Below are 14,392 nucleotides of genomic sequence, written 5' to 3'. Positions count from 1 at the left end.
GCTTCCAGAGAGAAGCTGGAACTTAAACAGTCTACCAGCTGACCCTCTCACAGGGCTCAGCCCCGAACCGACATCAGTAACGGACAAGAGGTGCGGAGGGACGTGCGGTTTGAAACGACAGGAGGGGAGACCGCGGGGGAGTCCCCCACTACCCGCGCCCGGGGTCCCCCGGCCGCACAGGAACAGACTCTCACCGTGCTTCTTGGAGAAGCACCAAGAAGTACACTGGGGGGTCGGCCACGGCCAAGAGCCCTTCAAACCTCTGCTGAGGGTGAGACGCCACGTGATCCTCTGAGGTCAATGACCAGGCCTGTCGCACAGATGACAAAGCTGGGGCTCCTCCACCCCGGGGCTGTTTCCTGAGCCCACCCACATGGAGACTTGGGGACATAAGCCCAGGACCCCACGCCTCCCCGACCTGGCTCCTGGCATACGCGGGTGACACGGGGTGAGAGGAGGAGCCGGGCAGCTAAGGAACCAGATGGCCCCACTGCAACCGACGGCAAGGCCACCCGGCGAGCCCTGGGGGCAGGCACAGGCCAGCAGTGCCCCTCCAAGTCCCTGGTCTGATCCTAACTCCCGGCCAGAGATGCAAGGAGGGCCCCAGACACGAGGACCACGCAGAAGGGGAGCGGGGAGTGCCCACTTGGGTCTGCCACACCGGGGTTCAAATCCCAGCTCCCCTCCTGGCTGAGCCCCGGCAGCATGGCCATCAGCTGTCTAGTGCCCCCAACGCAGCCCCACGGATGGAGGCATGGCTCCCCACCTACGAGGACGTGGGAGGCCAGGGACGTCACTGACAGTGGTTAGAGACCTGGGTGACACTGGCCCCTCGGGTGGAAAAAAGAAGGTGCCCGTGGTTCCCAAGCCACGTGGGGAGGGGCCACAGCAAAGGGACAGGGACAGAGCCCGAGGGTCCCTGGATACACACCTCTGCGTGCCATGAAGACACAATGAAGTCACACTTGGGACGGACCCAGCCTATGGAATGGGATGGACCCGTTTAAAACACAAATGCAGCTTCCCACTTCTCCCAGCCGCCACGTCCCAGCGGACCAGGAGCAGGCCGTCACTCTCCTCCCGACTCCACGTGGTCCTGGCAGGGAACCACAGGCCACCCAGCTGAGCCGCCCTGGCCGGAGCCGGGGAGCCGGGCAGGAGACGACAGAGGTGCAGACAGAGGCGGCCTGTCCTACGGAGCACGAGGAAGTGCCCTGCTCCTCCCCACGGCTCCTCCCAGGCCTGTCCCCTCCCGGCGGGCACTGGCCCCTCGGGTGGTCTCCTCGGCCCAGCAGGCCTCGGCTCCATGTGCGAAGACAGGCCGTGCCAGGCCCCACCCAGGACAGAGGCCTGGTCACCCTGCCCACCAGGCCTCACCAGCTGGGGACCCAAAGTTGCCATGGGGGCCTCCAGACCTCCTCCTCGAGGGAATCCCAGTGGGATGCCCACAAGCCCCCAAATCGAGAGAAACAAGGCAAATTCAGAGCGGGGGGTGGGTACCAGAAGGGTCCGGCCCGTTCCCATGTTCCAAGCCATTGAGGCTGGCGGGGAGGGGCCACAGAAGGAGCAGACAGAAGGTCCGGCTGGGACCCCACCCCGGGTTCCCCAGTCAGCCCATGGCACCCAGAGCTCACGGGTGGCACACCAGCTCAGGCTCTCACCACACTGTCGAGTTGCCCCCTGGGGGCGGAGGCAAAGCCCCCACAGACGCCCACCCTCCTGGGACAGCCCGTGAGCCCCAGGGACACCTGACGTCCCCTCACTCCAGCACTAGGACACGAGCAGGCATCGCCCGCCGGGAATGGGGGGAGCAAACACCGCCACCCGGCCTCATGGGACAGGCCAGAGCCTGACAGCTGCTCTCCCCAAGCCAGGCATGTCCTGAGTGAACCTTTTGGGTCTCAGAACCCAGCGAGTGCACCATTCCGTGTCTCCCAGAGACACCCCCAGCCCCCTGGGTCTGAGATAACATACTAAATCAGACACGACACTCTGCAGGGAAACATACCAACAACGTTCAGTCTAAGAGTAAAAAAGGACCACAGACAGCCTTGTATCAGTTGTCAAGGGTCAGCTCTCATCGCAAAAGAATCAGGAGAAAAGCTCACTCCCCAGAGTAGTGTTCTGGGGTCACAGCTGGAACGGAGGAAGGCGGCCCATCACGGGGGTCGGATTCTCCGCCCAGCCCGGGACCCCTCCTGGCCCCCACGTGGCCCGGAGGGAGGACGGCCAGGGCGAGCGAGGTGGTGGCGCCCGACCCCAGCGCCTGTGCCCTGGGCCAGTTTGTGAGAAACACCTGCCAGGCGGTGAGGCCAGAGGCATTTACTTCAACACTGTCTCCCTGACCATCTTTGGGATCCAACGTCAACGCTTTGGGGGTGACGGTGGTGCTGTGGCTTTTTATAACTCTTAAAAAGCCCTTGTCTTTTAGACGTGGGTACCAAACGCCTTACAAAGGAAACGCGCCTGGAGCTTCCTTCGTGATAACGGGGAGGTGGGAAGGGGGTTGAAATGAGCAGGGGTCTGGCGGAGACAGGACAGAGCACGAGTGCTCATGGCAGAAGCTGAGCACCCTGGGGGCCTCTACTGTCTCTCGACTGGCCACACTGGAAAGCCCCTACCCCACCACAAGGAAGAGGGTGACCCCCCCTTTGTCTGCGCGCTCAGGACCCTGCGCTGCCCACCACCACAGCAACAGCGAGATTTGGGGGACATGACCCTGCTCCCCGTGCCCCCCTCGCCTGGCAGGGAAAAGGACTACAGGTGGGGGGATGGGGGGAGATGGACTCAGGCAGGATAACCCGGGACCGGGTGGGGCAGTGCAGGTGACAGAGCCCAGCGCCCTAAACCCAGATGTATAAAACCCGCAAGCTACCAAGTCTCCCCTTCACCACCCGCCAGCCCCCAGCAGCACGGGGGTGTCTCATCTCCTGGGGGCAAAGATGTGCAGCCCGACCTCACCGGCGTCACAGCCCACCGGGCCCGCTCCACACCGGCCGGGCTGGAAACCAGCCTTCTAGGAGGTGGGGTTCGGAAAGGAGCCTTGAGGATCCGCTGGCCCGGCTGGCGGTGTGCACCGTGCGGGGACACCCGGGCCGAGGGCAGGGATGGGGCCCCACTCCTCAGAGGGGAAACCGAGGCTCGGAGAATCCCCCCTCCACCCCCACCTCCGGGGGCTGCCCGATGGGGCGGGAGGCGGCACCACAAACAGGGCGAAGGTCAGAGTGAAGACAACCTTCCCTCGAAGCGACAGGATTTGAAACCGCCCAGAGAGGAAATGCTCAGACAAACCACAAAAGCCCTTGAACAGCAAGAGAAAACCCAGAGATGGGGGTTCTGGCGGGATCCTGAAGAAGCGTCCAGAAAGCCAAACGGCCGGCCAGCGGCAGGCGGGGGACACTGGCCGGTCACCCCACCCTCCAGAGTCACACACGCGCCACTCCATGAGGGACTGAGCTGGACACACCTGGCTGCAGACTGGGGGAGGGGGACCCGAGTGTCCCCGGCTCTGGGGCAGGCGGACCCGGAGGTCAAGGCCATCTCCCCGCCCCTGGATTCATCCTCTGGGACCCACCTCATTCCTCCCTGGGGAACTGGAATCCGAAATAAAATGCAGAGAACCAGCCCCTGTAGGCTTGCTCAGCCCAGAGAGACACATCAGAAGAGCCTGGACACCAAGGCTATTTGGGGTCCTGGACAAACAAGGAGAGGCTGGCGACCTCTGTCCAGGTGCCACTGTGGGAAACACCCTGAAAATGCAGCAGCAGCAGCTCCGGCCCTCCCGCCACAGGCAGGACCACAGCAGGCAGAGGAGGCCACTCCTGGGCAGCCTGGACCCCGACGGGTGTCGGGGGGATGCTGGAAGGAGGGGGCCGGACAGAAGGGCAGAAAGAGCCTCACTCACCAGCATCAGGGGAAGGACCTCCAGCCACGGGGGCGGGGATGAGGCCGGGGGTCAGAGGAGGAGGCGGGCGGAGGGGGCCCTCAGGAGGCTCCTAGGTCGGAGGGCGTTGGGCCTGAAGGGGGAAGTCCTGAGCCACGTTCAGGAAGGAGGGGGGCTTGTGGGGGGTGCTGACATTCAGAGGTAGGAAGAAAGCCAGGGAGAGACTCCTCCATCCTGGGGGGGGGCGGGGGAAGGGCAGGGCCTGCGCTCCCTCCGCCTTCCCTCTTGCCCTGCTCAGACCCACCGGCCCTGCCGGCAACGAGAACGGCCTTCCTGAGTCGGGTGACTCAGGGGTCAGGTGAGGCAGGTACCCCTGGGGGGCCCCACGCTACACGGCCCCGACTCCCCGGGCCCCATCCTGGCGTCAGTGGGGGTCACGTGGGCTCCACTTTCCAGGTGGGGGGGCGGAGGCTCAGAGGTCAAGGGGCACGAGGCCATCCAGTCAGAAGCAGAGCCAGGCTGTGAGCAAGGCCGTCCACACAACCCCAAAGACTCCTCCACCTGACCTCCCTGGTGGCATGGTGGTTAAGAATCCGCCTGCCAATGCAGAGGACACGGGTTCGAGCCCTGGTCCGGGAAGATCCCACATGCCGTGGAGCAACTAAGCCCGTGCACCACAGCTACTGAGTTTGTGCTCTAGAGCCCATGTGCCACAACTACTGAGCCCATGTGCCACAACTACGGAGCCCGCGTGCCAGAACTACTGAGTCTGTGCTCTAGAGCCCATGTGCCACAACTACTGAGCCCGTGTGCCACAACTACGGAGCCCGCGTGCCAGAACTACTGAGCCTGCGCTCTAGAGCCCACGAATCACAACTACTGAAGCCCGCGTGCCTAGAGCCCGTGCTCCGCAACAAGAGAAGCCACCGTGATGAGAAGCCCGTGCGCAGCAACGAAGACCCAACGCAGCCAAAAATAAATAAATAAAACAAATAAATTTATTAAAAAAAGAGACTCCCTCACCGCCTCCCAGGGCTCCTGCGACAATCCCGCAGAGACAGCGGGCGGCGAGCTGCAGGAAGGGGCCAGGCCCGCCGCCCCAGCTCCTCCGCCTCCGGGCAGCCGGGCCTCAGGAAACAGGATCCGCGCAGGCAGGGTCGGCTTCAGTGACAGACGGAGCCAACTGCCTCCTCCCGTGGGGCCCCAGGGGACGTTAGGTGGGCGAGCGGGGGCCCTCCGCACACTGGGCCCTGCTGGCCACCACCTCCCGCCCACCCCCCGCCCGCGCAGGGAGCAGTGCCACCACGGCTGCCCCCGAAGGGGCTCTGCCTGGAGCGCCTTGGCCCCGACCAGGGCCCCAAGCCCACCGCTGGTCTGGATCACTCCTGCTCCCCACCGGCGAGGGACCCCATCAGTCCCACGGAACGTCTGCAGCACCCCGAGGTCTATGGGGTGTCCTAAGGCACCCGGCCTGGCCCACTGAGGGGCCAGCAGCCATGGTCCCCTTCCTGATGCCACCGTGTCCTCCCAGCTCTGCACCCCCGGCACCCAAGCACCTAAGGCTCCTTCTCAATCCAGTTTTCCCTGACGCCCCACGTGTCTCCCCAGCCCGCCAGCCCCCTCGGGGAAGCCAGCCTCTGAAGGTTTCCTTTCCGGCCAGAACGTCGGCCTCACCGTGGACCCGAGATACCGGCTCTGGTGGGCGTCGCCAGCCCTGCTGAGTGGGGCTCGCTGCTCACGGCGGGGGTCAGGCCAGCCACCCCCCCTCACCTCTGTCCCCTCCCACCTTTCAACCAACCTACCCAAAAGAAAAACCTACTGAAAAAACCACAAGGAGCTGCTGTACCAGCGGTGTGTGATGTGTGTGTGTGGGGCAGGGGCATGTAAAGCTCCACGGGGCTTCTGGGAGGGGGTGAGGGACCCACCACTCGAAGGGGAACGTCCTCAGGGGACACAGTGAGTGAGGACAGCGTGGCCGGCGCCACACTTTGTCTTGGAGAGGGAAAGGGGGGACCATCCTCTCTGGGTCAGTCGGTCCCACAAAGGATGCTAGGGGTCAGGCGGTCACATGCACTTACGGGGCGACCCGGCCCTGCGAGCACCAAGGCTCGGCGTGCTGTCATCACCCACGGGGGGTGTTCTGTGCCCGTCCCAACAGAACACCCCCCATTCAACGCCCGACGCCTGTGCATTAGCAAGCCCGAAAACCCCGAGCCAGGCATAGTATCCCAGACCAGACCGAGGAAATGGCTGTCCCCCCCAGGTCCCTCTCAAGCTGAGACCCCAGGGAGAAGCCCTCGGAAGGAAGCTCTGACCCCATCACCCCGCCTAACAAATGGGACGTGAGGCGGAGAGGGCCTGGGAGGCCACGGAGCCCAGAGGCACAGCGGCAGGCGAGCAGGCTGGGAGCCCCCGACCACTGCCGGGTCCTGATGTCGAGGGGCAGCCAGCCCTCCCCACCCCTCACCCTAGCTGCCCCTCGGGGTCAGCGGCAGGAGGGGTAGCCCGCGGGCGCCAGCCCAGAGCGGGGCCGAGGACGGGATGGTCCAGCCTCGGTAAACCAGGGTCCGAGTTCGGCTCTCACCTCCCCCACCCTGCCCAACACAAACACATTCCCCGGGTGCCCGCGCCTTTCCAGGACAGCCGGTGCTCCCACGGGAGGGCTGTCCGGAGCCTGGAAGCCCTGGAGAGGGACCGGCACGCATTCCGAGCACAGGGAGGCGGCCCTGCCCCAGCAACTAGCACCAGGCTTAGCTCAGGCTCCCAAGGGCCGGGCACCCTGGCCCGCTGTCGCTGGGATGTTTCCCACAGCCCAAGGGCTCGCGTGCTTACCGAGTGCATCCTGCTGCCTCTCCCAGCCTGCGAGGCGTGGGGGGGGGGGGGTCTGTCATCCCAGGGGACAGTCACACGGTCACTGGTGTCTCCCCACCCCAGACCTACAACGGCCCGGCCAGGACAGCCTGGTGGCAGCTAAGACAACAGAGCACACGGTGGGTGTGTGCCCTATCTGGGGTGCACAGCCAGCAGGGCCCCAGCTCTTAACAAGCAGCCTCCAGCACCGGGCTGGCACCACCACGGCTCTGCCCGACGGCGCAAGCGGGCTTGGAGCTGGGCAGCGCCCCGTTCCTGCCTTTCCTTTTCCTTTGCACCCAAGTTTCATCCCTGAGACACCGTCAGGCCAGGCTGCCCCCAAGCTCTTCCTCCTCCTGATAACGCGTCACGAGGGTCCAGCCACACGACACGCATTCGGCCTCACAGGAGGCGAGGACATTCCCGTCCCCACGTACCAGGACCTCGACGGGGACCCTGGAGCCCCAGCTCCTCACGACGGTTTGGCACCTGTGACACAGGTACCCCCAGCCCTCCCGATCACACTCCTGAACATCGCTGTGGAAACGCTGCCCCATGGGTCACCAAGCCCAGCTTCCAGCACTGGCAGAAAAACCCCACTGGGGCACCTGAAGTCCCCCCCCCCGCACCCCAAGTGGCAGTTCCCAAGCAGCGGCGAAAGGACTCTCCCAGGCACCTCATTACCTTCTGGTGAACTCTCCCAGTACTGCAGCAGTGAGGGAGGGGGGGCTTCCCCCCACATGCACCTGCCGGCTCTAACTCGAGGTTATAAAGGCCCTAAAAAGGAGTTAGGTTGAGAACTGATTCTCCTGTGGGATAGTTAAAACCTGGCAAAAAAAATAAACACTCACCCACAGCACCGACACAGCAGAGCCTCCGGCCTCTGGACAGACATCCCCACACAGGTAACCGTCATCTCCGCTCCAGATCCAGAAAGTGACGCTTTGCCTTTAAGAGGCCCGTGCTTCTCTGAGGCAGGACCACAGGCACCCGGAGCAGGGGTGCAGGTGCCAAAGGGATTCACAATGTGCGGGGCGGGGGCGGGGTGGGCTGGCTGAGGAGGTGCAACAAGCCACTCACCACCTGGGCACCTACCAGCACCCCCGAGCCAAGCACACCGGGCCGCTGCGCGCTGCTCTGACACCTGCTGAAACCGGGGGGCAGAGCCTCGGGTGGGACGGAGGGTGGGCCCCCAAGCAGGGGCTCCCCTGACAAGTTCCCAGCAGGCAGGTATACAGCAAGGAGAATGCTGCTTTCTGCCACAATTCACTGAAGTCTCCTTCGGAAGCAAGGAATGCTGACTAGATACTGACCTGCTAATGCAGGGTCTGTGGGCCCTGCCTGGGGGTCCCGTCGCTTTACAGCTAGACCATCACGTGGGGAGACGGGAAAGGCGGACCAGGCTCCTCACCCACCCACACGACCGCCCCGAAAATCCAGCGACCTGCAGAGAGGCTTGAAGCAAGCGGCCAGGTGCAGCCGCTCGCTGGGGGGCGGTGGGCCCCCCACTCCCGACCCGGCCCAGCTCCCCCTAGACCCACTGGATGAGAGCCGCTCTCCCGAGGAGAACAGGGCCCACCAGCGGCGGACGGAGAGCCAGGCACACGCTGGAGCCGGCCCGCGGAGGTGGCCTGCTGGTCCCGAACCAACCACTGCACTCGGGGCCGCGGCCAGCACTCCCCAGGGAAAGCTCTGCCGCCGAGAACCAGGAAATGGCCGTGCACCTCGCCGCTTGCCCGGCGCAGGGCTCGGGCAGCTGGCAACTCGCCAGCCTGGAGGAAGAGGGCGCAGGAGGAGCCGCCGGCTGCGGCGGGCGGTAGGCGGTTCGCTTTTTACTCCGCCACCACCCCCCACTTTCACTTTCTGCCCGTGACCGCTCTGCTGGGCCAGGCAGGCAGGAGCAGAATATTTACAAATCCTCTCCCTTTATTCAGAGCTCACTTCCCAAGCACGCGCGGGCTGTGGTGGAGAGAAAGCAATTACTCCACTTTCTAAAAACAAAACAAAAATTGACCTGGTGCTGCCCGTCCCTCCTCCCCGGACGTCCCCGTGGCAGGGCTGGGACTGGATCGAAGCTTCTGAGAAGCTGCTTGGGGCGGGATTCCAGAGTCCTGGGGCCCCCGAGGTTACCAGAAAGGTCAAAGCGAAATGGCCCACACCGCCCGCCCCAGATGCCGTGTGCCCTATCTCTCCCGATCTGTAACCACCAGCACACATCAAGGCCTCAAGACAGAAAAGGGCAAACACAGAGCTTTATTTGCAAATGAGAGGCCGCACTCAGGGCTGCCAGAGGACGGAGGGAGGGAGGCGGGGAGGGAGGGAGGGAGGGAAGGAGGTCCCTAACTCCTGAGTACTCAGCCTTGCACGGGTTCAGGCCTTTTCTTGATACCCTTGAAAGCCAACTACTCCCCCAGGAAACATGCCGCCCAGGCAACTTTGCGTAGATTTCAGGATCTCCCCAGGGCCACTCCATGGACCCAGGAAAAGAACCCCCATTTTAAAGAAAGAGTCAGGAAGAAAGCCTACAAAAGCAGGATCAAAAAAGAAAAACAAACAAAAAAAAACTTTCTTCTTCACTTGGCGCGGGGGGGCACGAGGAGGAGGGGCCAGAGCGACTCCTTCATTTGCTTGCCTTCCGCCCTCCAGCCAGTTTGCCCACTGATACCCAATAACACCTCCCCCTTAACTCTGCAGCCACAACCAAGGGAACACACGGGGGCAGCCCCAGTTATGCACTTCTGGGTAGAAAGCTTTCAGCCAAAATGAAGGATCGCAGGATGATCAGGGTCTGGGCCCAATGGCGGGAACCCTCAGGATGGACCACGGTACCGCCCCACGTGGGTCTCCAGGCGGACCGGTTCCGTGCCCCCACTTTCATCTTTCCAAAACTGCCCCCTAGCCCCGAGGAAAGGAGGCGGCCCAAGACCTCCACCCCGGCCTGCCCCCGGATGAGCAAGCGGTGGAGGAAGAGGACCCTCCGAGCGCCAGCTTTATTCACGGGGAGCCCACGAGGGCCGGGGGGCCGTGTGAGGTTTGGGGTGAGCATTTCTCCCCGACGGGCTTGTGCCGTGCTGTCAGGCCGCGGCCCACCCTGAGTGGGAAGGAGGGCAGGCACCCCCGCTCCTCCAGCAACTCGACCTCGCCCGGATTAAGCGCTTTTCGGGCTGATTTCAAAACGGGAACTGGGTCTCCTCTTGGCCGGGCTGCAACGACCCAGCAACTCCAAAGGGCTCAAAGTCAGCTCGGGCCCCTAACTCTGGAGAAAGCGGCCTCCACGCCACGCCGCCCGCTCCCGGGCCCGGCCTCGCCCCCCGCCCCGGCCGCGGCGACGGCCCCCGCGCGAGCCCCGCGGCCAGGAGCCAGGGCGGGCGGGACGGGCGCGGGGAAAGGGGAGCGGGGAAAGTGGCGCCGAAGCGCACCTTTCCCTCCACGTCCGCCCCGATCCCCCCCCTTCGAAAGATGGCGGGCGGAGGAAAGGGGGAAAAAAATCCTTTCCGTGAGGGAGGGCGCGCGGGAGGTCGCTGGCGCGGGGCGCGCGGGCCGTGCCAACTCCGGGCTGCGCGCCCCGGCCGCGGCGACGCCCCCGAGCCCGGGACGCGGGCGGCCAGGAGGGCGCGGGCGGAGGGGAGGGGGCCCGCGCCACCGCCGCCGCCGCCGTCGCGACCCCGGGCCGCCGCCGCGCTTTGTTGCATCGTGGCCGCGCACAAAGGCGGAGACGGCGACGGCGGCCCGGGCGCCCGGCTCCCCGGACGCGCCGGCGGCCTGCGCGGGGCGTACGGGGCCGCGCTCCCCGCCCCGCCCGGCCCGCCGCCACCCGCGCCGCCCGCCGCCCCGCGCGCGCAAGGAAGCAAGAGAAAGGCGTACTTGGCCTCGGCGGCTCCGGCGGCCGTCCCCTCCCGGCCCGCGCGGCCGGCTCCTCTTTGGCTCGCCGGCCCCGGCAGCATAATAGACGCGCCGGAGCCGAGCAGGGCTCATGCGCTGCGCCGCGGCGCCTGGCGGGAGTCGTAGTCCGCGGCCGGGCCCGCGCCGGGGCCGCCCAGGGGAGGCCGTGGCGCGCGGACTACATGTCCCGGCCCCGCCGGCGCCGCGCCCCGCCCCGCCCCGCGCGCCCCCGCCCGCCCGCCGCCCGCCGCCCGCCCCGCCCCGCCGACCCGGCCGCGAGCTGGCCCGGGCCGGGGGGCGCGCGGGGGCGGGGCGCGGCGCCAGCGGCGACTCGGGGACCCGGCGCGGCCCTCCCGCGCGCCCTCCCGCGCAAGGGACGTGCGCCTCTGGGCGTATTTCCTGGTGCTCGGGGAGGCGCGCAAAACGCGGGAGAGCGGCCAGTGCTCGCCCGCCGCTGCCGCCCGCACCGGAGGACCCCGGAGTCCGGGGGGCCGCCCTCGAACCTCGGGCGCGCACGGTCTGGGCGGCGCGTACCTGCCGGGCGCCCATGTTTGTAAACAAACCGCGTGCCTAATTAGCCTGGCGGGGGCGCGCGCAGGAGGGCCGGGGCGGGGCGTCGGCGCGCGCGCAGGGGCGGCCCCGCCCGGGGAGGAGTCTCGCTCGGTCGCGCCCCTATCTACCTACCTCCCCCAACCCCCAACCTCCCGTTCCCACGTCAGGCCAGGGCCTGGGCGCCCGAGTTCGCTGTCGTGGGAGAGGGCGCCAAGTCCCAGGAGCTGGCAAAGAGCAGGGGATGTTCCCGGCTCTCCCCGGAGACCTGGCCCCCCAGCCTCTTTTCCCATCTGCCCAGTGAGGGGCAGGAATGAGATCAAAGGTCCCTAGCCTGAGGTTCCAGCAGTGGGCCACAAAGGTAAAAACTGGGGACTCTGGCCCTTTTTCTGTATTTTTGAAAGGTTCAGCTCGTGGACACGTTTCAGATCTTATTTTCAGTGGCAGTTCCTCCTGTGTACACATTAAGTTTTTATCCAGCTGTAACTTGAGGTGGACGCACGTTGTGTATATTAAACCCCCATAAAAAGTCAAAAACAAAACAAGTTTTCCTTGGTACCCACTGAACCTGCCAACTACAAGGTCGAGTTTCCTCGTGTGGGCTGAACCCCTCCCAAGCCTCTGGGGTCACTGGGTTTATTTTAGGTTGAGCAAGAGCGCTACTACCGCAAACGCACACGTCTTTATAACATTAAAGTGAATGACGACTCGGCTGAGCCCATGCAGCCCCACACCCACCCAGGACAGGCCTTCTGTGCCCGACTTACAGGTGAGGCAACTCTGGGAGGTGAAGTGGCCCTGGGTCACAGAGAGCTGAGATGCCAAAGCCTGGGGTCCTGGGAAACACAGCTTGTAGGAGAGGCCAAAACCTTCCCCCACCCTCCCCACTGTCCCTTTCCTAGGAGCTCAGGACTTCCTACACCACCGGATGCCAGACTCTGGCTGGGGAAGACCTTTGCCTTTTTAGTGTACAAAGTGGGAGAAAGTCGAAAGAGGGAAGCGTGGACGGTGAGGACCTGCAGGTTGACTCCTTTGGAACCATCATCCTGATTGCATCCCTCCCGAAGCCCGAGTTTGGTACTCCAGTGTACAAACTTCTGTTTTAGTCACCTCCAAGGCTACATCCCCTTCCTTCCACCTGGGTCTCATTCTCTTGAACATTCTGGGGTCTCTGGCCATCAGCATGGTCCACCTCACTGCTAGAAACGATCCCACCTCTCTCCTCATGAGGCCAAAACAGAGAGCCTCTCCACCTGGTCTTACATTGCAGGGCTTGGATGGAGCGCACACAGAGGCCACCCCAACCAGCCAGGCTGGCAAGGCTGCCAACCGAATGCCCAGGACCCTGATGAGCCTCCTCTGCCCTGCCACTGACCTGAGGAGTCCCTCCCAGGAGTAGAGCAGGACCCTGGGCCACCCTGGGAGCCTGGCTCTGATGGAAGGACCTAGGTCCCTGCCTCTCCCGTCCCCATGCCCACCGGTCCTGCTTGCCCACTCACCCATAGCCCAGGGAGCTCGGTGGAGGGATCTTCCCTGAGGCTGGAGAAATCTCTGGAGGCAGAATCTGTAGGAGAAATGTGACCGATACTCACATTTGAGCATCTCAGCCCCTGGGCTAACTACCCTTCAAGCCTAGTGCAGGAGCCCCTCCCTGGGGCTTCTCGGGAAGCCCCAGGCTTCCCCAGGCTGCCTTGGGAAGGGATTTGGGTGGCCCTGACTGTCCCCACCACCACCAGCCACCGTCGTCTCCCTTCCCAGGCTCTTGTAGCTTCAACGCCAGAGGTTGGGCCTCCGTGGACTGCTGTATGCCTGGGGTACAGCCACTTAATCTCCCCAACCGGGGTTTCCTCATCTGTCAAAGGAGGATTAAAAATAGGACGGGGGCTTCCCTGGTGGCGCAGTGGTTGAGAATCTGCCTGTTAATGCAGGGGACACGGGTTCGAGCCCTGGTCTGGGAAGATCCCACATGCCGCGGAGCAACTAAGCCCGTGAGCCACAACTACTGAGCCTGCGCGTCTGGAGCCTGTGCTCCGCAACAAGAGAGGCCGCGATAGTGAGAGGCCCGCGCACCGCGATGAAGAGTGGCCCCCGCTCGCCGCAACTGGAGAAAGCCCTAGCACAGAAACGAAGACCCAACACAGCCAAAAATAAATTAATTAATTAATTAAAAAAAAATTCTATGAGAACAAAGCTTTTAAAAAAAAAAAAAAATAGGATGTCATCCTGCAGCTGTGGGAGGGGAAAGACGGTGCAGGCTGGGCCTCTGGCCCCTCTTGGTCGTGGCTCACCTCTCTGCCTTGGTCTCTTATTACTGGGCTGTTTATTGGCTGTCTCCACCCTCCAGCGTGGCAGCTCCCTGAGAGCAGGGCTCTAGACCCCCAGGGCCTACAATAGGTCTGGCACGTCGTTGGTGCCCAATAAATATTTGCTGAGTGAATAAATTTTCTCTTCCGCACATCTGTCCCACTCTCCAGCCTCCATCTGCAAAACTCAGTGTAGCCAGACCCCTACCAGCTAAGGCAGCTGCCCCAATCTCCCCCACCGGACCCCTGCAGACCTTAAAGCCATGGCCTGAAAGCTTGCAGTTGGCCTTTAGCCCTTGCTCAGGCCAGCCCAGGGCCCGGGCCTCGGCTCCCTCCTCCCTCATGCAGTCTTCACCCACAACGCCCCCGGAGGCACAGAGCAGTTATGTTATTGCTTTATAGTTAATACATGAGTCTCTTAAAAGTTTAGTTCTCGGGCTTCCCTGGTGGCGCAGTAGTTAGGAGTCCACCTGCCAATGCAGGGGACACAGGTTTGAGCCCTGGTTCGGGAAGATCCCACGTGCCGCGGAGCAGCTAAGCCCGTGCGCCACAACTACCGAGCCTGCGCTCCAGAGCCTGCGCGCTACAACTACAGAAGCCCGCGTGCCACAACTACTGAGTCCGCAAGCCACAACTACTGAAGCCCGCACGCCTAGAGCCCGTGCTCCGCAACAAGAGAAGCCACCGCAACGAGAAGCCCGCGCACTGCAACGAAGAGTAGCCCCACTCACCACAACTAGAGAAAGCCCGCGCAGCAACGAAGACCCAACACAGCCAAAAATAATAAATAAATAAAATAATTAAAAAAGAAAAAAAGTTTAGTGCGCATGAGTCCTTCCCCCAGAGGCTGATCCGCCCTCACAACAGCTAAAAAGGAATTTCTGTCTCCACCAAGCAAAGGCTGCAGTATGGCTGATGGGGCGCA

The 14,392-nt window shown here is 63.8% G+C and overlaps 1 protein-coding gene across 2 annotated transcripts in view; it reads right to left on the bottom strand.

The window, feature by feature from the left end:
- Positions 1–10,705, bottom strand: part of BRD3 (bromodomain containing 3) — a 35,736-nt gene extending 25,031 nt beyond the window's left edge. Inside the window, exon 1 of one of the 2 annotated variants that reach the window (XM_059925988.1) lies at positions 10,598–10,705. The gene's annotated coding sequence lies outside the window, so the exon portion shown is untranslated. Of the gene's footprint in view, positions 1–7,584; positions 10,067–10,597 lie in introns of those variants that run through there. The other variant, XM_059925989.1, reaches the window with a different exon arrangement.
- Positions 10,706–14,392: the final 3,687 nt, after the last annotated feature.

This window comes from Balaenoptera ricei, chromosome 6 (assembly GCF_028023285.1).
Source record: "Balaenoptera ricei isolate mBalRic1 chromosome 6, mBalRic1.hap2, whole genome shotgun sequence".
In the NCBI taxonomy this organism is placed as follows: Eukaryota; Metazoa; Chordata; class Mammalia; order Artiodactyla; family Balaenopteridae; genus Balaenoptera; species Balaenoptera ricei.
Note: the sequence above shows the minus strand (reverse complement) of the source record. Positions and strands in the feature narration are given on the sequence as shown.